At 43.3% G+C, this 25,666-nt stretch overlaps 1 protein-coding gene and 1 long non-coding RNA gene across 6 annotated transcripts in view; one reads left to right on the top strand and one right to left on the bottom strand.

Moving 5' to 3' along the window:
* KCNAB1 (potassium voltage-gated channel subfamily A regulatory beta subunit 1) overlaps positions 1-25,666 on the top strand; it is a 413,540-nt gene that overhangs the window by 302,739 nt on the left and 85,135 nt on the right. The window lies entirely within an intron of this gene.
* Positions 6,916-25,515, bottom strand: LOC123611351. Its single transcript, XR_006718611.1, has 3 exons — positions 25,210-25,515; positions 18,453-18,749; positions 6,916-7,613 (listed from the first exon to the last, which is right to left on the bottom strand). It is a non-coding gene; the product is annotated as an uncharacterized LOC123611351 (long non-coding RNA).

Here is a 25,666-nt window from a genome sequence, read left to right as displayed (position 1 = left end):
TAAATATTTACATATAAAAAGGTGTATAATAAGGAATTATATAAAAAAAATTATAAGATTCAGTTTCCCTAGAGAACCCTGACTAATGAAAACATTTTGCTAATTTTTTAAAACATCACACAGGTGTGTGTGGCAAGCCAAGCGGCCAGATATTTCCAGGAAGTGACACATGATATAGGGAGATGAGGGAACACAGATGGGGGAATATGTGGTCACATGCTCATAGAATAGCTACACCTATAGAATACCATCATCCTGGGCGCCTGGGTGGCTCAGTCGGTTAAGCATCTGACTCTTGATTTCGGCTCAAGCCATGATCGCACAGTCATAGAGCCTCGCATTGGCCTCTGCACGGAGCCTGCCTGGGATTCTCTCTCTCTCCCTCTCTGCCCTTACTCGCACTGTCATGCTCTCTCTCTCTCTCTCAAAATAGTAGATAAACTTAAAAAAAATTAATAATACCATCATCCCACAGGAGGTCTGGGCTGTTCTCTGGTCAGGAAGGGCATTTTCTGTAGTGCTACCAGACAGGGTTAGGTCTGGGTGTAAGCAGTGAAAAGGAACACCCCATGCCTCCAGGGCCCTGTTTTACACAAGCCTTAAGGCTGTAACTCACAGGGCGGTGCAAACTGCCTCTACCTTCAGCATGTTTTGTGTTCTTTAGGCAGCCCTTCACACTTCATTCTCCTAGAGTAAAATATTTAACACCTTGGAGAGCCTACACTGACTCTCTCAAGAGGTGTTTCTTCTCCACTGTGACCGCACATCAGAATTACGTGTGGTGCTTTCAAAAATGCAGGTAGCCAGTCTCTATCCAGACCTCTGGAGTGAGAAGCCCCTGAGGCCTGCTCCGGCTGCAGATGTTTTTAAAAGGCCTCACTAATGATTCTGAGACGGTGACAGGGTTGGAAGCCATTGCCCCAACCAGGTGGAAGGAGACTGAGACGGGTATGACCTGGGACTGGTGAGCCAGGAGCCAGCATCTGTGACCCCCTCCTGCTAGCCCCTGGAGCTGGCCTGAGGCATCTCCACCTGACCGGCAGGCTCCCAGAGGAGAATCTGCCCAGATTGAGCTCGCCTTCCCTTCCATTCAGCACCCGCCACCTGGGCCTGTCTTGCCTTATGCCCTTCCCTGATCAGGGCAACCTTCCAGAGCAAAAGCGGTGAGTCGTAAGCGTAAACCTTGTGGGCTTCTTTTTAATGTGTTGCATATGTGCAGAATGTACTGGCTTGTCTGCCTCTGCCTGAGAGATGCTCTCACTGAACTAAATATTCTGACACTAGGAGAAGATGACATTAAATATTTAACATGGATGGCATTATTTTTGTGACACCCTTCGTGAGTCTCATTCTTGTAGCAAGGCCAGTGTAAAGGAGCCACTTTGCCTATTATTATAACAACACAACAACAACAACAAATATTTATGAAGTGCCTCTAAGACACTTGAGAAACAATTTAAAAAGTACAGTTTCTTCCCTTGGAGAGTTTACCAATTTTTCTTCCTGACACAGTGAGTTATCTTAAGACCAAAATACCCACAAAATTGAAACACTGCATGGATAGCAAACATACGACAAGAGAATCTGGGGCTGGAAAGTCTACCTTGAATAACTGCCGTGGTGCCTACACATTAAAACTGAGCAGGCATTTGTACTTGTACGAGATTGTTTTCGAGTATTTCTTCCTCATTTCCTACTTTCATCAATTAAATGCATAGGGTTTGCTGAGAACCTGCTTATACTGTGAATGGCCAGTGACTGTGGGCTGTGTGCCTTTGCCTTCCCTCCTAGAGTGTCTTAGGAGCTAAGATAGAGCCAGCCAGAGAGAGCAGCTGCCTCAGAGCTGGGGCCAGGGAAGAGCTTGGGAAGAGAAAACAAAGGAGTCTCTAACAACCCCATCTTCACCCCCCACTTGTACAAGGATGAGTGGCCCTCACTTCCTAACCTATGATTGACAAATGAAGCCAGTCTTTGTACAACCGACAGGTAGCCGGGGAGAGAAGGTCCTCCAGAGACCCAGATGCAGGCCGTTTGCTGGAACTGATAATTATACACAGGGTCTCACACATATGAGAGGGGTCATTAGTCCTTGCAGTCACCACCCCCTGTACAGATGAGAAAAACAGAGGCAGGAATGATGGGGGTTTGGAGTGGTGGGGGTCTGGAGTTGATGGCCAAGAAAGAATTCTTGAGACATCTTTGTTGCAACAAGGGGATTTTATTAAAGCACGGGGAGAGGACCCACAGGCAGGAAGAGCTGCACTGGAATTGTGAGGAGTGACTGGTTATATACTATGGAGTTGAGGGAGGTAAGGGCAAGAGGAAGGGCTCCAGAGGGACTTTGATGTGTCAAAGAAGACTCCTAAGATACTGGAGGCCTTGCTCTTGTCAAGCTAAAGTTGTTTTCCCTCTAGTCAGGCATTAACATTAGGACAGTAGGGGGTTCCTGGAGAAATGGTTCAGTCTGTATTTGCCTCAAGTATTTGTCAATGAGCTGCAGGTTATAAGGAAGTTTAATCTGACCTACCATTTCCTTCTTATCTTTGATCCCCACATCACTCCAGAGGGGTGATGTCGGAGCTCCAGGAAACTGAGTTTATAGGTTTCTGAAGATTAGGCTACTGATAAAATGGCCGTTTTCTTGTAATTTACTAAGATATTTGTGAACTGATGGAGACTCCTATCCTGTATGACTGTGATCTCCATCAGTTAACCATTTGTTTTTCCCTTTCCTTTGTTCTTGGGCAGCCAGGAGTACCCGGGGAATATCACACATATCCCACCTGGGGGGACAGGCAGTGGCAGCACTTGTAGCTTGCCTTAGGCTCCCTCATCAGAAAGAGGGGAAATGTCTTGTCCAAGTCCAGTGGTAGAGACAGCAGAGCCCACACCTCCTGCCTCTGGCCGGCCACCAGCCACCTGATCCTTACTTCTTCTCCGCCCGCAGCCTCCAAGTGCCCACAGCCTCTTCCCGGCCTCAGGTTCCTCCTCGAGAAGTGAATGGCTGGACCAGACATGGGAGGCTCATTCTAGCTCTAACAGTCATGATGTGGGCAGTGATCAAGTTCCGCATGACTCCAGAGTGGCAGCTGGGTGAAAATGCCCACAGTCTACTGTAGAACTAGAGAATGGGGGTGTCGGAATGACTCCGGGAATCACTCAGGGCAGGCAATCACAACTCCACAGACAGCATGGGGGCCAGAATGCACATCTCATGGCCCATGGCCCAGTGCGCTCTCCTTGGAAGAGATTTCCAAGTAAGAATACAAGTGAGTGCAGACCATTTGTGTTCCCCTGGATGCCCTGAAGGAAGCTCCTAACTCCCGACTTAACCTCCTGGGCACATTGCCCTAAAGACGTCAGCTAGTCCTGCCTGTGGTTCCTCTACTCTAAGAAGAAGCCTGACGAAGGCACACCTTATGTACATGCAAGTCTATTCGTGTTGTTTACCTGGCATTTGCCCTGTACACGAATTTTATAAAGATTACACTTATAAGACTATTTTCTTAAACCATAAAAACCCAAATGGAAGTTTGAGAAAGTTTCCGAATTTCAATCAGCAAAGTTGAGTTCCTCTAATTGTGAGGCTAGAATTCGAGGGACCCATCTGTTGGGGTGCTGACCTTCTGTGGAATGGGGTGCTCAGATTAAGAGAGTGTGGGGCTGAGGGGAGCCCTCGGAGGGCGGCACACATGCCTGAGGGGGTGACCGGCTGTGGGTCCACACAGGAGGGGAAATGCGTGGCGTTTCATACCTATGCCTTAGAGGCCTCAGCTGGATGCAATTAGGAATAAAATCCCAACTCCTTTTACATCCGTTGAGTGTGAATCCGTCAGAAGCCTTCTTGAATAAGTGAACAGAAAACTCAGCCAAAGCAAAGTGAAAACCTCAGCTTAAGCCAAAACAGAAAATTCTAGGCTCGTGTGGGCAGTGGACACTTTAATAGCCTGATCCAGGGATCAGGCTGTGAACTCTGCACGCTGGAGGTCTCATTCTCAGGCTGCCCTCAGAGTGACAAGATGGCTGTAGCAAGCCCCAAGCCTCCTATAAATATTGGTTCCGGCTGGCGTATGTATCCGTCCCTGAACCAGTTACTGAAGGAATCCAGTCAACCAAGAACCAGCCCTGAAGCTGCAGAAGGGCTTAAATCTACAGAATGCAGATGCCCAAAGGAAATTTAAAGGACCCTTGCGTAAAAAGCACTGTGTTCCTCTGCTCCGAGTTCAGACAAATCCTTGGAACCGGAAAACCCTCCCCCACCCTTATTTTTGCTTTTCTGAGTTTTTCTATGCCTTTGGCGGCCAAGGTTAAAAACGACTGTCTCCCAGGCTTTTCTACAGTGTGAGGTACGCGCAGACTCTGGTGACCTTGGTGGGTGTTCATTTCTTGCTCCCTCAGTTTGCCTAATCGACAATACTTTTCCTCCGGAGGGGCAATATGTCCCTTGGTCTTTTTAATATACTCTCCTTTACATTTTCCCCCAAATGTTGAAGGATCAGAGAGCCCCAGGCTCATCTACAAATAAGAGCGTCATCCTAACACCTGGATGACAAAAATACGCAAAACCTCCCGAAGAGCAAAGCAGAAAATACCATCAGTGGTCATTTTACATCTGACGACTAATTAAAATGGGAAGGGGGAAGAGGCTACCCAACATGTAATTATAGAGAACGTGATGAGGGAACGAGCAGTAGCTGAGTTAGAGCTGACGGCCTAGCCATGGGGCTCCCTTCAGGCTGTGCAGGAGGAAGCAGAAGGATGGAAAGTGCTGGCGGGGCTCTGCTTACGGTGACTGGAAATAAGTTTTCTGTGGGACTTTGTCGTTTTTCTTTTTGGTCGCTCACTCCCCTTCCCTCCCAGGCATCCCCATGCTGCTCAATGCTGCTCTGTCCTTCAGCCCTTGCTGGGCAGAAGGTGCAGCCTACTCGGCAGATATGGCAAAGCAGATACGTGTGACCACTGGCTGAAGAGAGGAGACAGGACTGGTCCTGAGACACAGTTCTGGAAGCGGCTGTCTGTGCCTTTGTTACTGTCACATCATTCCCAGGGCCAAGGGAGAGGAGCAGAGCAGTCACCCTCCCTTTCAGCACCTTCCTGGGAGGGGCGGTTGGCTTGTCCCGGCCCTGCTGGTGCATCTTAGTTTGTGAGCTCTGAGGGGGCCAGGAACCGCGACGACAGATTTGATCGTCCTCATAAAGCACGGAGGCTGGCACCCCTCATTCATTCTCACGTTCGTGGATTGCGTGAAGATGTGCCAGACGCTGTGCTGGAGGAAAGGGGGGGGGGGGCGGCGGAAGATGCACCAGAGCACCACTGCCTGGCCTCACACAGTGAGTGAGTGCAGGGGAGGGGGTGGAGGGGCAGCGACCAGATTCCTGGGATGGATTACATCTCTGGGCTTTGTGCCCCCAGAGGACACCCTGTATTTATGTTTGCTGGTGAGCTTCTTCAGTCTGACTTATTTCTTGGTGGATTATCCATTCAGATCACATGCCTAGATCAGAGAAGGCGTTCAGTATGCCTCATTCACGGAATGAATGAATGAATGAATGAGTGAATCACAGTGTGACCAGTGCTCTGAGAGAAATCTGAGGTGCTGTGGGAACACGTATGAGGACTGCCTAAGGCAGAGGTGGGCAGGTCATGGAAGGCTTCCTGGAGGAAGAGACAGCCAAGTAAGAGAGGACAGTAGGGTAGGAAAGGGCGAGGCCAAAGAGTAAACAAGGTAAAAAGCAGTCTAACAGTGACTAGTGCTAGTAACAGTGCTAGGAGTAGAGAGGCAGAGGATAGAGAGGTAAGACACAGAAATGGCACAGATGAGGAAGTGACCACCTCTTCTGGGGAGTCAGGGAAGGTGCTGGGCGAGGCAGTGGGATTTTGAGGGATGCAGGGGAATCTGTGAGGGTGAGATGAAAGAAATCTGCAGCCCTTTCTTTTTCTTTCTTTTCTTTTTCTTTTTAATTTCTCACTTGACCCTCACTCAGATCTAGGCTTGAGTGTTGCTTTCCTGACCATCCAGGTCCAGCTAGAGGCTTCCTATTAGTCCCCATTGCAACCCCTCTTACCAGTGTGTGGCCTTTTGGGTCCTGTGCTGTAATTGTTCGAGTGTTTTTCTGTCTTCCCCACTGGACGGGGAGCCCCAGGAAACAGAGACCATTATTATCATTTGCCATTTTGACCCCACCATCTGGCATGGTTCTGGGGGAATGATGGGGCCTCGATAAGTATTTTCTAAATGAAGTGATAAACTCAGGAAGAAAAGCGTGGAGGAAATCTAAGTTAGCACAGCCTGGAGGAAGAATTATATAGGGAGAGAACATGATAAGAGAGGACTTTGGAAAGATGATGAAGAACATTGGAGGCCATGCCACAAAGCTTGGAATTGATCTGTTTTGTGATGGGGAGTCACTTGGCCAGATGCATTTTAGGAAGTTCACTCTGGTCACAGTGGTCACAGCAGACAGCAAAGTAGGACTGGAAATAGAAGCAAAAAGAGAGGCTGCACCGGACTCGCTGCACCGGACTCAAATATCCTGGCTTTTACAGAAGATTAAATGTAACCATCAGTTACTTGCTCACTAACTGTGAGCCCAGTTCATCATACTGTGTACCTAGACAGACAGCCTACACAGAACACATATGGCAGTTGTGAGTAAATGAGGCTTGATCAAATTAGCAAAAGATGGGTAAAGAAAACACAAAAGGAAATGTTTTTAAAAGCATAAAATAAAATCTCAGAAAAATGGCCTAAAATAGGTGTCAGCATAACAAATTGCAAAGTTTTAGAGATTGGGTAAAAAAAATAAAAAATGCTAGTTTCTAGATATGTTCTTTACATTAAAGGGCAAAAATAAACGGAAAATCTAGGAATGGGCAAATAAAAATCAGACAAACATGAACAAAAAGGAGGTGAGGTGGTGGTGTAAAATTAATATTAAATGAACAAAGTAAAATTCAGGTAAAGAAAAGATACAGTAATGAGCGGTGATAATTGGTGGAGTGAGCTCCCTAAGAAGGAGCAAGGGGATAGGACCCAGAGGATCCATGGAGAAACAGGTCTTGGATAGAAGGAAGCCTCTTCCACAGTGACAGGAAGAGAGGGGGAAAAGATGGGTGTCATCTTAGTTCATGATCCCTTAACTGAGGAGCCGACGATGAGTATACACCCATCTGACGGTGAAGGAGGTGGGGTGTCTGCACCCCAGAGGGAGTCCTCAGGCAGCTGGAGACCACTGGGAAATGGGCAGGACATCCATTGTGTCTGTGATGGGTGGGTTGCTGGACTTAGGAGCAAGAAATAGAGGGGACAGTAGTTTGTCTGCTTTTATGTTCTCGGTGAAGCAGGAAGTGGGAGTGGTCTGCTGATGCTGGAAGAAGAAAAAGTGGGGCCTGAGGTTGAGAAAAGTCGAGCATCTTTGAAATCCAAACAGTGGAGGAAAATGATCCAGAAACAGAGTACTGATGGGCTCTATGCCTAGTTACTGTAGACCGAGAATTTACGACGCGTCTGTCTCTGTCTTCTGTGATTTTCTCCAGCACGGCTCAGCATCTTGGTTATGGGTGATGAGAGCCAGACAGTCAGATTGATCCGGGTGGGGATTTTTGCCAGGCAGCTGCAATAAAAGAACAGGGAGACAATGGAGCTGAGAACAGGGTAAGAGAAGCTTTTACATACTCAATCACATCATTCAGCCATCCTAACCTTCCTGGTCAAGGAAGGAATTGAAGACAGAGTAGACTGGAAGAAAGTGAAGAGTTTAAGGACAGAGTGTGTGAGGGAAGGTAACTGTAAGAATGAGAAATTCTAGCAGCTACGCAGAGGCTAATCACCAGATCTTTTATATATATGTTTGGAATAGGATTGAGGCACACCTCCACCCAAGTTCTCTTGTGCCCCAGTTCAGTTCCATGTCTCTTGGCCCTTTCGTGGTCTTCTGTTTCCACTCCATCAACATTTTCTACCTTTCCATCGAAGAGTCACTGCCTGTCATGCATACATTTTTTTAATTGAGGTTTATACTTGGGAGTTTGCAATATCCAAGGTGTGCTAAATGTATATAGTTTCTATACCAGCGTAACTTTAAGAAGCCTTGACATCTTAGATCGATCAGTGGCTTCTGTGTCAGTCTCCAATGGTCCCACTGAGCCATATGAAGAAGACCGTGGATTCTCAATGACCTCTGTGGGGAATGGTGATGCAAAAAATTGAAAATGTTCTTATGTTTGTCTTTGGAATGAATTTTTAATTTCTGTTTGAATATGGGTTCCATAGACATGAAAACCTATTAAAGGAAAATCAAGAGTTATCTAGACTTAATAAAATATGCAGGAATGGGATAATGACCTAGTAGCCCGTCTCTGCCTAGGCTTCTGTTAAGCTTTTAGATCTCCATATTGAATGAATCATTCTACATGGCACCAGTGGGAGAAATTCCACCTTGACCCCATCAGACTGATGTGTCACACTTGCACCCTCCTCTGTCAGGATTGGTGGTCCTTGTCATCTTGTCCCAGAAAATGAGACTGCTGACGCTCTTTTTTATTTCACCCGTTTTTTCTTCCTACTAAGCTATTTTCGCTACAGTCATTTACTGCCACTGGGATTTTTGCACAAGGTTAATAGTACTAGTAAAATGAAGGGCAAAGCACCAAAGAGAGAACCTTGAAAGAATAGTCTGTAACCCTTTATTTGGTCAGGGCTAAAAACTCTGCAAGACATTACAGCCTTGAGTTTGGGGTGAAGGCCACTTTCAACCTTCTTTGCTGAATTGTTCTTCACTCTCTGGGCCCTGCACTTAATGTCATACTGGGATCTTGTAGAAGGATTGAGTCCATTCCAGTGATGTCCCAACTGCTGCCTGGACCAGTTTTTTACTGCAGCTGCCATCACAGTCACATGGGAGATTTTGAAAAATACCTGTGCCTGGGCTCTTCCTCAGACCAAGTAAATCAGACTCTCTGGGGTGTAGCAGGGCATGAGCTTCCAAGTGGTTCTATTAATTGGGCCAGAGTTCAGAATCACTGACCTGGACAAGGAGCTCCAAACTCTGCTTCTGAACAGTTGAGGGGGCAACCCTGGCTCACCGGCTGAGTTACTTGTTCATCACATGGCTGGGTTTAAGAGGGAAGCTTTGAAGGGCACCTGGGTGGCTCAGTCAGTTAAGTGGCCAACTTCAGCTTAGGTCATGATCTTACAGTTCGTGGCTTCAAGCCCCACGTCAGGCTCTGTGCTGACAGCTCGGAGCCTGGAGCCTGCTTCAGACTCTGTGTCACCCTCTCTCTCTGCCCCTCCCCCGCTCATGTCCAGTCTCTCTGTCTCTCAAAAATGAATAAACTTTTTATTTTTTTTATTAAAAAAATTTTTTTAAAACATTTATTTATTATTGAGAGACAGAGAGAGACAGAGCATGAGGAGGAGAGGAGCCGAGAGACGGGGAGACACAGAATGTGATGCAGGCTCCATGCTCCGAGCTGTCAGCACAGAGCCTGACGCGGGGCTCAAACTCACAAACTGTGAGATCGTGACCTGAACTGAAGTCGGACACTTAACCGACTGAGCCACCCAGGTGCCCCAAATGAATAAACTTAAAAAAAAAAAAATTAAGATGGAAGCTTTGAGCACCTGAGAAATTTCACTTCCCAGGCAGTGTGCGAGAGGCACAGCCCTAGAGGAGGCAATTTTGGGGTCCAGTTGAAAGAAGCAAATGCCAAGTGTGGAGTTTGTTTTTCATTTAGCTTTGGCCTCCAATTAAAATTCAAAAATTCTGTGGCATTTTTGAATGTTTTAGTCTATCCACCACTCTCCATGGGTCGCTTCAGAATAATCCAAAATAAATAATAAGTTTTCCTAAGCTTTGTTAAGGTGGGTATACTGTTAGAGTTGATACATTCCATTGTTGACTTTGCCTTTCGCTGTGGTCTCTGGAAAAGTCATTTATCTTCTTATGGAACTTTTGGTGCTTTAAATAGTACCTCTTTGGAAGATAAGAAGGGAAGTAACATTTAGTGAGCATCCTTTGTATGTGTAGTACTGTACTAAACACTTGATATATGCTGTTGAAATCATTTGGAGCCAGAGTGCCTGGGCTTACATCCTGGCTGAGCTACTCCCAACAAATACACTCAAGAGCCCAGAGTGGTCCTGAGTTTCAAGTGACGTGACGTCTATAAAGTGTGTAGCACAATGGCTGGCACAATGCGAGTTCTCGAAAAAGCGTTGGCTGGCTTTATCATCGTCTCACAGAGTTCTCACAGCGATCCTGGAGTGGGTGTCATCCTTCGTTTTAGAGATGATCAAAGTCTTCAAAGTCAACCTATTTATCCATGGACACATTTTAGGATTGTTGCAAACTAAGAGAAATAATTTCAGGACTTGAGAGAGAGTTAACCTGCCAAAGTGAGCTCTGTTCTGGGGGGAGGAGGGACAATGATGAATAAGACAGACAGACTCCCTCTCTTTGTGGAGAGTGGGCAGAGCTCTCTGCCGACCTTCAGGACCCATGAGGCGCTGCATGTACCAGATCTTCTGGTAGCACATTCTTCAGCATGATTATGTATTCTTTCCTAGTTAATAGACAGCTCTAGTCCCTCATAGGTAGTAGCCCCTAAGGTTCTTGACTAATCACAAAATGCTCAAAGATGGAGAGTCACCAGGTGGATATTTTTGCTACCTCAGGAGTTTCTTCTGGGAAGACTCTCCCTTGTTTCCTGAAACCAGGGCCCCTGGTGCTAGCGTAGCAGAAGGAGTAACAAGAGGCTATCAGTGCTTTAAGAGGGCAAATACAGGTGTTATTCTACGATGAGTCCCAGATCCATGGCAACCTCCAAGACCCCTTCTGGAATGTTTCTTTCTTGCTTTCTTGCTTTCTTTCTTTCATTTTATATAGTTTAATTTACATCCAAGTTAGTTAGCAATGATTTCAGGAGTAGATTCCATAATGCCCCTTATTTATTTAGACCATCCCTCCTCCTACAACCCCTCCAGAAACCCTCTGTTTATTCTCTGTATTTAACAGTTTTTTATGTTTTGTCCCCCTCCGTGTTTTTGTATCATTTTTGCTTCCCTTCCCTTATGTTCATCTGTTTTGTATCTTAAATTCCTCGTATGAGTGAAGTCATATATTTGTCTTTCTCTGACTAATTTTGCTTAGCATAATACCCTCCAGTTCCATCCATGTAGTTGTGAATGGTGAGATTTCATTCTTTTTTTTCCTACTTCATTTATTTTATTTTATTTTTGTTTTTTACTTTTTTAATTTTATTTTTTATTTTTTAAAATTTACACACAAATTAGTTAGCATATAGTGCAACAATGATTTCAGGAGTAGATTCCTTAATGCCCCTTACCATTTAGCTCATCCCCCCTCCCACAACCCCTCCAGTAACCCTCTGTTTGTTCTCCATATTTATGAGTCTCTTCTGTTTTGCCCCCCTCCCTGTTTTTATATTATTTTTGTTTCCCTTCCCTTATGTTCATCTGTTTTGTCTCTTAAAGTCCTCATATGAGTGAAATCTTATGATTTTTGTCTTTCTCTAACATCACTTATCATAATACCCTCCAGTTCCATCCACATAGTTGCACATGGCAAGATTTCATTCTTTTTGATTGTCGAGTAATACTCCATTGTGTGTGTGTGTGTGTGTGTGTGTGTGTGTGTGTGTGTGTGTGTGTGTATTTACCACATTTTCTTTATCCATTCAGCCATTGATGGACATTTGGGCTCTTTCCATACTTTGGCTATTGTTGATAGTGCTGCTATGAACACGGGGGTGCATGTGTCCCTTCGAAACAGCACACCTGTGTCCCGTGGATAAATGCCTAGTAGTGCAATTGCTGGGTCGTAGGGTAGTTCTATTTTTAGTTTTTTGAGGAACCACCATACTGTTTCCCAGAGTGGCTGCACCAGCTTACATTGCCACCAACGATGCAAAAGAGATCCTCTTTCTCTGCATCCTTGCCAACATCTGTTGTTGACTGAGTTGTTCATTTTAGCCATTCTGACAGGTGTAAGGTGATATCTCATTGTGGTTTTGATTTGTATTTCCCTGATGATGAGTGATGTGGAGCATTTTTTCATGTGTCAGTTGGCCATCTGGATGTCTTCCTTGGAGAAGTGTCTATTCATGACATGCCCATTTCTTCACTGGATTATTTGTTTTTTGGGGATGGGGTTTGATAAGTTCTTTATAGATTTTGAATACTAACCCTTTATCTGATACGTCTTTTGCAAATATCTTCTCCCATTCTGTTGGTTGCCTTTTAGTTTTGCTGATTGTTTCCTTCGCTGTGCAGAAGCTTTTTATTTTGATGAGGTCCCAGTAGTTCATTTTTGCTTTTGTTTCCCTTGCCTCCAGAGATGTGTTGAGTAAGAAGTTGCCGCGGCCAAGATCAAAGAGGTTTTTGCCTGCTTTCTCCTCGAGGATTTTGATGACTTCCTGTCTTACATTTAGGTCTTTCATCCATTTTGAGTTTATTTTTGTGTATGGTGTAAGAAAGTGGTCCAGGTTCATACTTCTGCATGTCACTGTCTAGTGTTCCCAGCACCACTTGCTGAAGAGACTGTCTTTATTCCATTGGATATTCTTTCCTGCTTTGTCAAAGATTAGTTGGCCATACGTTTGTGGGTCCATTTCTGGGTTCTCTGTTCTGTTCCATTGATCTGAGTGTCTGTTCTTATGCCAGTACCATACTGTCTTGATGATTGCAGCTTTGTAGTATAGCTTGAAGTCTGGGATTGTGATGCCTCCTGCTTTGGTTTTCTTTTTTAATATTGGTTTGGCTATTTGGGATCTTTTCTGGTTCCACACAAATTTTAGGATTATTTGTTCTAGCTCTGTGAAGAATGCTGGTGTTACTTTGATAGGGATTGCATTGAGTGTGTAGGTTGCTTTGGGTAGTATCGACATTTTAACAATATTTGTTCTAGATTTCATTCTTTTTGATTGCTGAGTAATACTCCCTTGTATATATATACCATGTCTTCTTTATCCATTTATCTGTCAATGGACATTTGGGCTCTTTCCATACTTTGTCTATTGTTGATAGCACCGCTATAAACATTGGGGTGCATGTGCCCCTTCAAAACAGCACACCTATATCCCTTGGATAAATACCTAGTAGGGCAATTGCTGGGTCATAGGGTATTTCTATTTTTAATTTTTTGAGGAACCTCCATACTGTTTTCCAGGGTGGCTGCACTAGTTTGCATGGAATGTTCTTTCGTTGTACGTGCTAATGTACTAGTTGGTGGATATACAGATTACTAACTCATAAGGGCCATAGATGGAGTCATATAGACTAATTTGTTTTCAAGCAATGAATTAATGAAAAGAAGATCAGCAGGCAATAAAAAATGTATTGAACATTACTTCTATGCTGATCATTTCTTATCTGCTGTTCTTGAATTCATTCATTCATAAAACACTAAGTCCCTCCTATGTACCAGGTTTTATATAGTCTCTGGGGAGATAAGATTATGCTAAGATGTTAGTAGTTTTGAAAATGTCTCAAGAAGGCCTGTCTTCTGTTTTTGAGAATAATCCAAAATATTATTGACACAGAAATATCACTTTTGTATTCTTTGATGTCTGTGGTTACCTAAATTTATAGATATGTTTTTTTAAATGTTTATTTTCGAGAGAGAGAGAGAGAGAGCAGGGGAGGGGCAGAGAGAGAGGGAGACAGAATCTGAAGCAGGCTCCAGGCTCTGAGCTGTCAGCACAGAGCCTGACGTGGGTCTTGAAATCGTGAACCGTGAGATCATGACCTGAGCCAGAGTCGGACACTTAACCAACTAAACCACGCAGGCACCCCTATAGATATATTTTCATACAGTACCTTAGGGAGTTTCCTTCCATTCCTGTAAAATTGGGACTCTGTGGTTATAGTGCCATCACCTCAATGCCAAAGCCCGGCTGGGAACATCAGTGTCCAAATCAGGCTTCCAGGAGCTGTTCTGGGCTTCTCTCATATCCTAATTACTTTTTCAGTATAGCATAATATACCATTCCAAAGGAGAATGACTCTATTAGAGTTTGGATTGAATGGGATCTCCTAAAGATTACAAATATATCAACATGCTTTTGATTTATTATTGCTTCCTTTTCTTCTTTAACATGATAAATTTCCATACATAATTTCTGAAAAGGGAAGGCCCGTGTCAGTTAGAAGTAATGCATTAAAAAACACTCATGTATAGCTCTATGGAAGATGCAAAAATACCCCATCCACTCAATACAGCTATGAGTTTCCCATTAGGAAAAGGATGTTACAGATTGAAAAAAAAAAAAAAAAAAAAAAAGAACAAAGCTGAAATCATTAACAGTTGGTAGCAATCAGAGATAGATAAAATAAGCTAATTTTTATATCTAAAATCATAAATCTACAGGGAAATGAGAACTGAGTTAATTTGAGTGTAACAAGGTTGGGGACTTTTTAATCTTTAGGTTTTTGCTAAATTATTCCTTACATATTTCCTCAGTTTTAATTTCTCTGTATTTCAAAAACTTCTTAGTCGAAAAATGTGTGAATCATTTTGTATTCCTACTTTCATTAGTAATACTTAATACTATAAACTCATTTAATACTATAAAATCATTAAGCTCAGACTCCAACAGGAAAAATTTGAAGACTATCACAAAGTGTTTTTCATTCCTTATTACAACGTATTACCCTTATCTTCTTTTCACTAAAAGTTTCTTTGCCTTGCCATGGAATTAACATTTATCTCCTAGCATATCCTGATAGTCCTATGAACATACCCCATAGTTTTTATGTATAGACACAACAGAGTTATTCAAAACTTTTACTGTTTGGAGAGACGAGAACTCACTGAACCTTCAAAAAAACTATACCCCTGCACAAATATAAAAAGATTAGACATAAATTTTTCAGAGATAAAAGAAAGCATAAAGGAGGTTACAACTTTGAGACTTCTTGACAATGGTGTTTCCTAGACAGTTCTCATTTGTAGTAACTTCTGTGGAAAGGCAAAAGATAAAAAATAAATTAAAAATATATTTGAAAGGGAGCATCTTGGTGGCTCAGTCGGTTAGGCGTCCAATTCTTGGTTTCCGCTCAGGTCATGATCTCATGGTTTTGTGAGTTCGAGCCCCATGTGGGGCTCCACGCGGACAGTGTAGAGCCTGCTGGAGATTCTTTCTCTCCCTCTCTGTCTGCTCCTCCCCAACTCACACTGTCTCTCTCAAAAATAAATATAAATTAATAAATAAATAAAAATAAAAAATTTTAAAAAATATATAAATATACGTATATAAGCATATATATGTGTATATATATACATATATAAGCATATATATGTATATATATACATATATAAGCATATATATGTGTGTATATATACATATATAAGTACGTATATATACACACACATATATATATACACACACACACACACACACACATATATATATATACACACATATATATTTGAATGTATACTATGTTCCAGGCCCTGTGAATTCACAGAAAAAAAAAAAATTAAAAAAAGGACTTTGAATCTTAATAGCAGATCCCATTTTTAAAGAAGATATTGGGAATATTTTAATTTGTTGAAAAACAAAACCCAGCAATTGCCATTTAACCCTGGTGTCCCATGGTAGTTATCTGATTTTATTCTAATACTGTATTATTTCACCTACATTCACTATTCTGTACATTTCTTATAGGAGTTCTTCCAAAGAACCAAAATGAATAAAGCATCTGAATGATGCTTGGTGGTTATAAGCACCCTGGAAACTTCACTGTAAGAAATAATTTTCAGCATGTAATTATCAGTATATGAAAATATGAGGAACTTTAACCTAGAAACTTAATACAAAATACTAACAAAATATGAACACAGCCTCTCTCTCATGTTCAGGAAGTAGGAAGAGCTATAATTTGGTGAAACCCTTGTTTATGAATGGATTTCCCAGGGAAGTAATAATGATTTTTAAAAAATGCTTCTTGTTATAAAAGTTTTAATATTCATTTCCATAGTGTGGGCACAAAAAACACACAGAGAAAAAAATCATCTGAGAATCTTTTTGGCTTCATTTTAACTTTTCATAATAGGCTTAAGGTGCAGGAGTCATAGCTCCATAAGGAAATTAAAGGGGTTTAAGCCATGGATTTAAATTACCATGTATTACTAATTCTAACCCCTAAATGTGGGGAAGGGATTATTGTTTTCGGGTGGAAGACTGAGAGCAGTGAAATGTCATTCACAAGAGCCCCAGTTGAATAGTGTCAACCCCACAATTCTGCTTTATAATGCAAAACTGTCTCTTCTAATCTCCATACCCGCCCCCCCTCCCCCGCCATCCAATACTTCCATCGCTACTTCCTTGTCTTTAAACCTACTGAGCAGATTCATGGGAAAACAAAACAAAATGGTTGCAGGCAGATTTGCCCTGAAACAAATCTTAGAACAAAATGGAGCTGTCGGTATCCCTGCACAATGAAGTACATAAGACTTTAAATCAAAGAAAGAAGGAAAATATCAAATATCTGTACGTTCTCAATAAGGGTCATGAAGAAGCTTACGTCAGTCCCAGCCACTTAACCCTCAAAACATCAAGCCTATGCGCAGGCATTAGACGAGGTCCAGGGTCCAACTCCCCACAGGTTTTCTGGGAGGCCAGACACCCCCACCCCAACCTTGCATAATCCAAGACTGACTCCCCTTTGCCACTGCCTTGCCCACTGGTATCCCGTGCCCCAGAATTCCTTCAATGACAGGCACATGTCATTATTGCTCAGCCCTTAGCCTTGGCTCTGGGGTTCTTAAGGGTTTGAGAGCTTAAAGCCCAGGATGGTTCTGTGCATGAGGTCTTATGGGAAGTCAAGCTAAACGTGTCCTGAGGTTGAGTTGAGAGAATCTGCGAGCATGGAGGTGGCTCAGAAGATTGGGGGCAAGTGTATGCCATTCTTACACCACAGATGAGGCAATCTGGGGGCAGAAACTGGTTTAAAGCTCATCAGAAGGAAGGTTCAGTGGAGGAGGCATTTGGCAGAGGGAAAACATAGGAAGTTTCATGAAAGAAGGTGTTGTTACAAGCATTTCCAGCAGCCACTATGCATACCACTTATCTGGAGCACAGTAGCAGGGTTGTAGGGGAGGCATCATTACCAGAAAACAGCCCGGGGCTGGGAGAGACCATGGCCTTGGAGGCCCCACCACTAACCAACCATGGAAAGACACTTCTCTATCATTTCACCTCCTCATCTATAAAATATGTGGAACTCTTCAGATCTTCCAGAGTTGCCTGTAGATGGGAATACTATTCCCCATTTACGATATGGAACCTGTCTGAAAGCCCACTTTTATTCCACATGGTCTTTACCCCTTCCTTACCTAGTTTCATTGCTATTTCAAGTTCTTTCATTGAAGTGCAGGTGTGAAAGCAGCCCCCTCAATCTCCCCCTTCCCCAGAGCTGGAGTGGTATTACTGGTTCTTGCAAGAAGAAGTAATCAAAGTAAAAAAGAAAAGGCTACGTTGTTATCGTATTTGTTAACTCAGGCCAGATGCTCATTAGCAATACAGTAGAAGCCAAAAATGAAAAACCAGGCTGCAGCTTGGATCCAAAAATAAGGGCCAGGCTCTGTGGAAAACATCAACAGATGCAAACCAGAACAGGGAAGAACGTTTTGTCTGCACCATTTGAAAAAGATAGAACCTTCAGCTGTGTCCCAGGCCCCCAGACATAGATCCGTGTCTAGTTTATCTGTAGGGGCCACACAGGTATAAAGAAAAGGAGGAGATACTCCTATCTCAGTATGAGAAGCGTCTAGAACTGTGGTCCTCAACCCTGTCTGCAACTGGAGTCACCAGAGGATCTTTTAAAAATTCTGATGCCAAGGTCCTGTTCCCAGAGATTCTGATTTAACTGGTCTGGTGAGGGACCATAAAAAAGTCACCCTTTAAAGCTCCCCAAGCTATACAGATGTGCAGCCAGAGCCGAAGACCACGACCCCTCATCCACGGTAGCGAATGGGGGAAACAACCAACATGCTGCATGCAGTCTTGGGTTGGAGACCCTTTCTCACTAGGGCTGGAATGCACATGCTTCCAAAATGTTTACTTACTCAACAGATGATTATTAAGTACCTACTGTGTGCAGCCTCCACTTCAATGGCTAGGGTTAAAAATTTTAAGTTAAACTCAGTCCTAGCCATCAGGATAGTTGATGGGGAAGTCGCATGAGAAAAGAAAGTATGTAACTGCAAAAACAATGTGGTCAGTACAGTAAGAGCGGTTTGTTCAGAGTGGTAGGGGGAGAGTGAATGGGGTGACTCCCCTCAAAGTCCAGCCACAGAATTGTGAAATTAGAGACGAAGGAAGCCTGAGGTCCCCAATTTTGTGCAAGGAAACGAGAAATCAAGAGGTTGGGACATTCTCAGGAACACAGAATTAATGGAACAAGATCTAAAATACTCATTCTGACTCACCGGAGGAAGTGTTAGGGAACTGCGTCTTGCAGCACTGAATTCTGAGGCTGAAGAATAAGCAGGATTTGGGCACAAGGACATGGGAGAGGGTTCCGTTCTCCAGAGACTCAGCCTGAAGCTCAGACAGGAAAGGGCCTGCAGAGTCATTCTCCGGACCTGATCTCAGGCGGTGGCCAACAGCTGAGTGCCCCCTCCTCCAAGTCAGCACTGGTCCTGGGCTCACATGCTTTCTTGCTTTCCAGTGAAGGTTAGGGGGGATGCTCCTCCCTCCAGCTCCACATTTCTCTGGGAATCATTCTATTCAAATGAGATAGTAAACACATTAATTTTTCCCAGTGAGTTGTCTAAGTTCAATGAGATCTGGGTTTTGAGCTTCTAACTTTAAACTTTTCAGCAATATAACAGATTCATAACTCCACACACCTCCAGATTAAACACCCTTTGACCATTTGGTCAGCCTTGACTACCTAGAGTTGGCATGTGCTCTACTTGAAAAACAAGAATTGTTGAATCCATAATGAAATGTGTTGAATTGGTTCTCCATTCTCCCCTTCCTCTGACCATGGTGTTGTCTTTAAAGTCTCATCTTCTCTCTGGGGCACCTGGGTGGCTCAGTCAGTTAAGCACCTGACTTCAGCTCAGGTCATGATCCCACAGTTGATGAGTTTGAGCCCCAAGTCAGGCTCTGTGCTCACAGCTCAGAGCCTGGAGCCTGCTTTGGTTTCTGTCTCTGCCTTTCTCTGCCCCTTCCCCACCTCACACTCTGTCTCTCTCTTTCTCTCTTTCTCTCAAATAAATAAACATTAAATTAAAAAAAAAAAAATAAAGTCTCACCTTCTCTCGTACCCTACATCCTTTTGATCAGCCAATCCTACTGGCTGTCCTTCAAAGTCTATCCAAAATTCAAGTACTTCTCCCATCCTTGCTACTACTACCTCAGACCCACAACCATTGTCCTGTCTCGCCTGGATTGTCACAACAGCCTTCCAGCTGGTGCTTGTGTTTCAGACTTAGCCTCAGAGCTGTGACCTCCCTACCACAGATGCTCCACCTTGAGAAGGGTCAGACTGTGTCACTTCTCTGTTGGTATTGGCCTGTCCAGGGTCCTTCCTAAGACTGACATGACCCCACGTGATCTGTTCTCTCTGACTTCTCGGACCTTACTTTTTCTTCTCTGACCATACTGGCCTCCTCACTGACCTCGAAAAGGCAAGCGAGCTTCCTTCCCCATTATTCACCCTGAGACCAGAACGCTGCCTTCAGATGGCTGCACGATGAGCTCATCCACTTTCTTTGCATCTTTTCTCCCAAATCACTTTCTTTGCGAACTTTATCAGACTACCCTATCTAAAATCTCAAGGCTCGCCCCCTGACATTTCATATACCGCATCCCTGCCTTATAAAAATGACTCTCTTTAACGGTCGTCAGTAAACACTATGTATTTTATGTTTTATTGCCTTATAAAATTAACATTCATAAATAAGTACTGCATATTTATTTTTTCTTATTATTTTGTCTTTCCTCATAAATCTACTCCAGAAGTAATTTTTAGTTTTGTTCACTGTTGCCTACTGATCATTTAGGTATAATGCCTCGCACATGGTATACTCAATAAATACTAGCTGAAAGAGAGAGAACAGAAAAATTACCTGTGACATAATAAATATTACAATTGCATTTATAGATTCCTTTCCTGATAGTTATAAAAAAAAATCCAGGCCATAAGCAGGTCAAACTGCAATATAGAAAAGGAGGTCACCAAATCTATAACCTTAAAGTGACTCAAACGCAAATTGAGGGACATTCTACAAGTACTTGATTGGGACTCTTGAGAAACATCAAGGTCGTGAAAGACAAGGGAAGACTCAAGAGCTGTCACAGATCAGAGGGGACCAAGGAGACGTGATGCCTAAATGCAATGCTGGATCCTGTGTAGGACGCTGGAACAGAAATAGACACTGAACTTCAGAAAGGGTCTACAATTTAACTGTACCAATGTTAATACCCTGCTTGTAATGAGGGCACTAGGATGATGTATATTTTAAAGGGACGTAGCCTACTTGAAAACATTATTACATTCTAAATGTCGAAATATCTCTTCCTACTCAAGCAAGGAGGTTATTTAAATGATAAACATGTTTCCTGAATGAATAACAAGAAGCAATTACCCTGTAAACCACCAGCAAAGCAACCAAGTAACCAAGATAGGGTGTGTGTGTGGTTGTGTGTGTGCGTGGATACATGTGCAAAGGAAGTTTTCTTTTCTTTTTTTTACAGTTCAGTAATTTTTCTATGCCATCGTAGCTGTATGCTCCGGATACAAACAGATTTTCAAAGCATATGTTCCTTGATGTATCAAGGAGTTTCATCAGAAGACATAATAACAGTTCAAAGTTCTCTTTATACTCTGCTTGTAAAAGGTTAGAAATAACAAGTGTCAGTTTAGTAAAATTATCTTCTAAGTAACATCCCACTAATTTAAGATTTCACAGTGAAGTAATCATACACCATTCTAGGTCTCGAGAAGGCATGTTCTCATTAGAAGCAGAAAAATGATTAAGAAACTTGTCACAGAGGGTTTCTGAGAATGACATTAACTAATAAACCACCTTATATTTTCTGGAGAGGAGCAGTAAAGAATAAAATCGTACAAGCAGCATTCTCCTGTCTGAAGGGTGCTGCTTGATAGCTCCCCATCAGAAAGGAATTCACCCTATTTGTAAGTGGTAGGTCTTCATTGGGGGTGGCTGGTGAACTCTGCCTGCACTGGGTCACCCCCTCCTCACTGGAGGCCCTGCAGCCAGGGAGAAGGGCCTTCCCTTGCCCTTCTCCGGGAGGGGGCCTGGCTAGCTGGGCTCCTGGGGTCAGGGAGAAATATATCAATCACCCAAGGACTAGAAGAGCTGTTGACAAGCATTACTCATGTTTCTATAAGTCAAAACAAACATGTTTGTTTGGTGGGAAACTATCCCAGTATTTTTGTAGATTACCAGCAAAGAGGCAATTACATCCAGTTTCACCAAAACTTACTGACCATCCTCTAAGGACTGACTCACTTCTTCTGTTCTAGGGCTGTGGACATAAGATGAATGGAATAAAATCCTAACCCTCAGATAGCTTACTTCCTTGTAAAAGATGTAGAAGTTTGTCAGCAAATAACTATAAGATAAATGGGTAGGAAATGTCTGAAGGACCAGGGAGGTAGCATACCTGAACTAAGTAAGCTGAATATAAGAATAACCAAGTCCCCAAAATAGAACCAAACTCTGTTTTTGCTAAGTTATAGTGTAGGCATGTAACTGAGTGTAAATATATATGTGATGCCCATATTCTACTTATATGAAGATGTTTTAACTAACTGAAAAAGAAAAACATTTATTGCTATTTTTTTCATAATTCATTACTGCTTTGATTTGAAATCGGAAGCGTGACACCTACCTCTTCTGAACCAAAATGTCAATCAGACCCTATACCTTTTCACCATGATATATAGAATGTAGCCTTAAATACTTAAACTGGGAGTGGGAGGTAGTTGTTTTCAGATTTATTTTGGAATAAAGCTTCTTCTAAACATAGGCTCTCCCAACATGGATCACATCTTTGTAAATGATGGTTACCAGTAAGGTGATCTCCAAGATGTGTGTGCAATCCCAGTTTTCAACATTACCATATTCAGTCTTCAGTACCGTTTTGTACTATTGCTCAAGAATTTTAAATGTCAGTCCTTCATTTGTACTATCAAAAATTAACCAAGGAAGGTAAGCTGAATAATGGTGGTTTCTTTTCATAAAGTTTGTAAGCCAGTATTCAATGGCCCAGTTGTGGAAAATGAATTTCAAGCTATTATTTTCATTTCTGGAAACTGATTTCAACATGGGCAAGTGGACCACATTATTCCTAAACAAATGAATTTCCCAAAGACTCTTACGTGGTCGGGACTGAGAGAAACAAACGAGACCTTTGTACAAATACTTGCAAATTGCCCGGTAGAGAAATATTCAAAAGGTGTAAATGGGTTGTAATATCAGTAAGAAGCTTGCAGCTTTGGGCCAGTCTTTGCTGCTGAGTGGAGCTAGGACTATTCCCTCTGATGACATGAACAGTTAAAAGAAATCTCTTTCAGTTTCACAGCACAAGTAAGCCAGCAAATTTATCAACCTAACACTGACCTGATTTTGCTCAAAGATACAGAAGACTAGCTAATCCGTGGTACTAATTACTTGTCCCATTTCAGCTTTGTAGCCCAAAGCAATTCCTAATGAGTGCTGAAATTAATGGACTTATGTATAGTGCCCTTACAAAATAGTGCCACCTCCAGTCTGTTGCTTGAGAGATCCAACATCAGCCCTCCCCTCTGCGGGAGCCTCGTCTTGCGGTAACACTCATAGCTGGGAATAGTGTGTTCTACCTCCATTGGTCTGAGACCTTTCTCAGTACCACAGAAGCCATTTCCCGATGTTTTGCCTTTCAGGGACTCCTTGTCTAAAAGTTCTCTGACCCCTCCAAAATTCTCCCCGCATCACAAGTAAATACAGCTAAAGGTCTTCTCTTACTTACATCCACGTTCTCATTTGCTACAGTAGAAAGTACCGCCAGTGACTGAACTTACCCTGAAAGTTCTCAACCCTATTTTGAACATGCTGAACTACAATGTTTCTGGTTACACTAACATTCGCTTGTTTATGCTCTGGACACATAATTTCTGCTGCATTCAAAAGAAACTCTTACAAAAGCATTTGTCTGTAAAAAGGTTTTGATGCCCAGGCGATTTTTTTCTTTAATAGAGAATTACATTCCACAGGAGATCGCTTATTTTCTTCTTGTTGGAAAACACACGCGACCGTTTCTTCAATCCATTAAGTTTTTCAGCGCCCATCTTTTCTGTGCACCCGTCATGGCTGGTTTTATTATGGTGCCTTAAGTTGTAATTTTTCTGGGCGCACATTCTCTGTTTGGATATTCTTCGCATCCAACCCCTCCAACCCCCACAAAAAGTGCGCTCCTATCTTTCTTTTTTTATACTCAACTCTCTTTTAGGAGATGCACGAGCTCATCTTTTTCTTAATTTTACAGTAAGAAAAATAGCAGTAAATGTGTAGTAGTAAATAACTGCTATTTGATTCCAATGTTGGATGCAAAGGAAGGTGTGTGGGTGCTCGCTACCTAGGGAGGGCATAACCCTTACACAGAGGGCACTGCTCAGGGCATGTCTGCCTTGTGGGGACACTAGTCTTCTGTGGTTCAGAGAAGCTGGAAATCAGACATTTTAAAGGAAAATTTCCTAATTATTTAAATAATGGTACCTTTTTCAAAATGTATTAAAATACCAAGCAGGTCGACATTGTTCTAGCCAGACACAACAAGTCTGCAAGCATTTGGAACCTCCGGGGATGGAGGGTGGGACAGGAAAATAATTCATAGTCCCTGAGAACAAAGAAGAGAAAAGGTCCGATGATATCGGCGTGTTTCTGTGGAGTGTGGAATCCAAATGCGGTAATTAATTCGGAAGTATTCTCATGAGGCCGCGCCATGCAATGAAAAGGATACCCTTCTTGAAGCCAGGCCTGTCTGGGGAGTCCTGCATATTTCACTTAATAGATTGACTGATGTTGGATTCCTTATCTGGAAGTAGGGATGATAAAACTGTCTTGGAAGCTTATGAAATGATCAGAGATCAAAGTATACACGTTTCTCGGATTCCTGTGACCATTTGTGAGGTGTGAGCATGGGGGCTCTGGCTGTTAGGAAATGCAGAACCAAAGATTTCAGACACATGTCTTTGTATGCCCCACACATGCCACTTGTGCCCTGGCTCTCGCTCTTGCCCCCCTGCCTGTCTGCATCACGTCTCCTCACTCTGTGGAATGGCCCACCACAGCTTGTCAGCACACACTGATGCTTCTGCCCTCTGGCTTTCCCTGGGAATGCCTGTTCCTTCCTTCATCATTCATTAACCTCCCATGCAGCTCAACCAAAATGTCACCTCTTCCAAGAAGTCTTTCTTGACTGCCACCTCCCACCAGTCTAGTTGAGTACTCCCTCCCTTCCTGCCTTGTGTTCTCCTGGGTTTAGCCTTGTGCTATTGTCAACTGTGAGCTCCTGAGGGGGAGGAACTAGGTCGATCATCTCACTGTCCCCAGCATTTGGGTGCAATGCCTTTGCCAGGCATGCAATTCGGGCTAAAGACAAAAAATGGATCAAAGAGGGAATGAATGGTTGCGGTGACTGTAGACTGGTGTGGGAGAGCCCACTAAGTCTGCTTCCCTCTTGCTTTTAATCTTTATTTATTTTTGAGAGAGAGAGAACGTGCGCAAGCAGGGAATGAACAGAGAGAGGGAGATGCAGAATCCCAAGCAGGTGTCAGGCTCCAAGCTGTCAGCACAGAGCCTGACATGGGGCTCGAACTCACAGACCGTGAGATCATGACCTGAGCCAAAGTCAGAGCTTAACCAACGGAGCCACCCAGGTGCCCCCCTCTTGCTTTTAAATGCAGATCTTTGGCTGCTGATTATGCCTCTCTCGCCCTGCCTTCCCAGTCCTCACTCCAGCTCTTGACTCCATCCCCAAACCAATGGAGATTTCCACCCTGGAGTAACAGGCTCAAACAGAGAAGGTGCTTAAGTGTCACCTTTTGGGGCTTGAAAGCATGGAGAGGAAGGACATCTGAGAGGATTCCTTTGGAAAAGTAATAGGGAACACAAAACAGAGTCCCTTGTTGGGGGTAAAGAAGGGAAGAACCATAACGCAAGGTCTCACCTTCATGTTCAGAAATGGTGGCCTCGTGTACCTTTTCCCTTGTGCCTTCTGAACTGGTGGCTTCCTCGACAATGCATGTGTAGCCAAAATGGGCTTGGTTGCCCTGCACTCTTGCACACTAGCCTTCATGGTCCCGTAGCAGAAGAAAAAGCGTTTTGTAGGACAGGGCTGCCATAGCATAGATGGGGCCTTTAAGTGAAGAAAGACAGCCCTTCCTCCAGAGGGATGCAGACCCCTGCTGGAGTATTTCCCGAGGGGAGGAGGGCGGCTGGACTTCATCCAGGCACCCCGTGTGCCCCTTATCCAGATACCTTTGTGAACAACCAACTGAAGTAGCCCTGTTGCAAGAAAAATTATATATAATATTATATAATATTAGAAAAATGTTCAGTACCTTGGATGGCTCAGTCAGTTACACATCCGACTCTTGGTTTTGGCTCAGGTCATGATCTCACGG

This window comes from Leopardus geoffroyi, chromosome C2 (assembly GCF_018350155.1).
Source record: "Leopardus geoffroyi isolate Oge1 chromosome C2, O.geoffroyi_Oge1_pat1.0, whole genome shotgun sequence".
Taxonomy (NCBI): domain Eukaryota; kingdom Metazoa; phylum Chordata; class Mammalia; order Carnivora; family Felidae; genus Leopardus; species Leopardus geoffroyi.
Note: the sequence above shows the minus strand (reverse complement) of the source record. Positions and strands in the feature narration are given on the sequence as shown.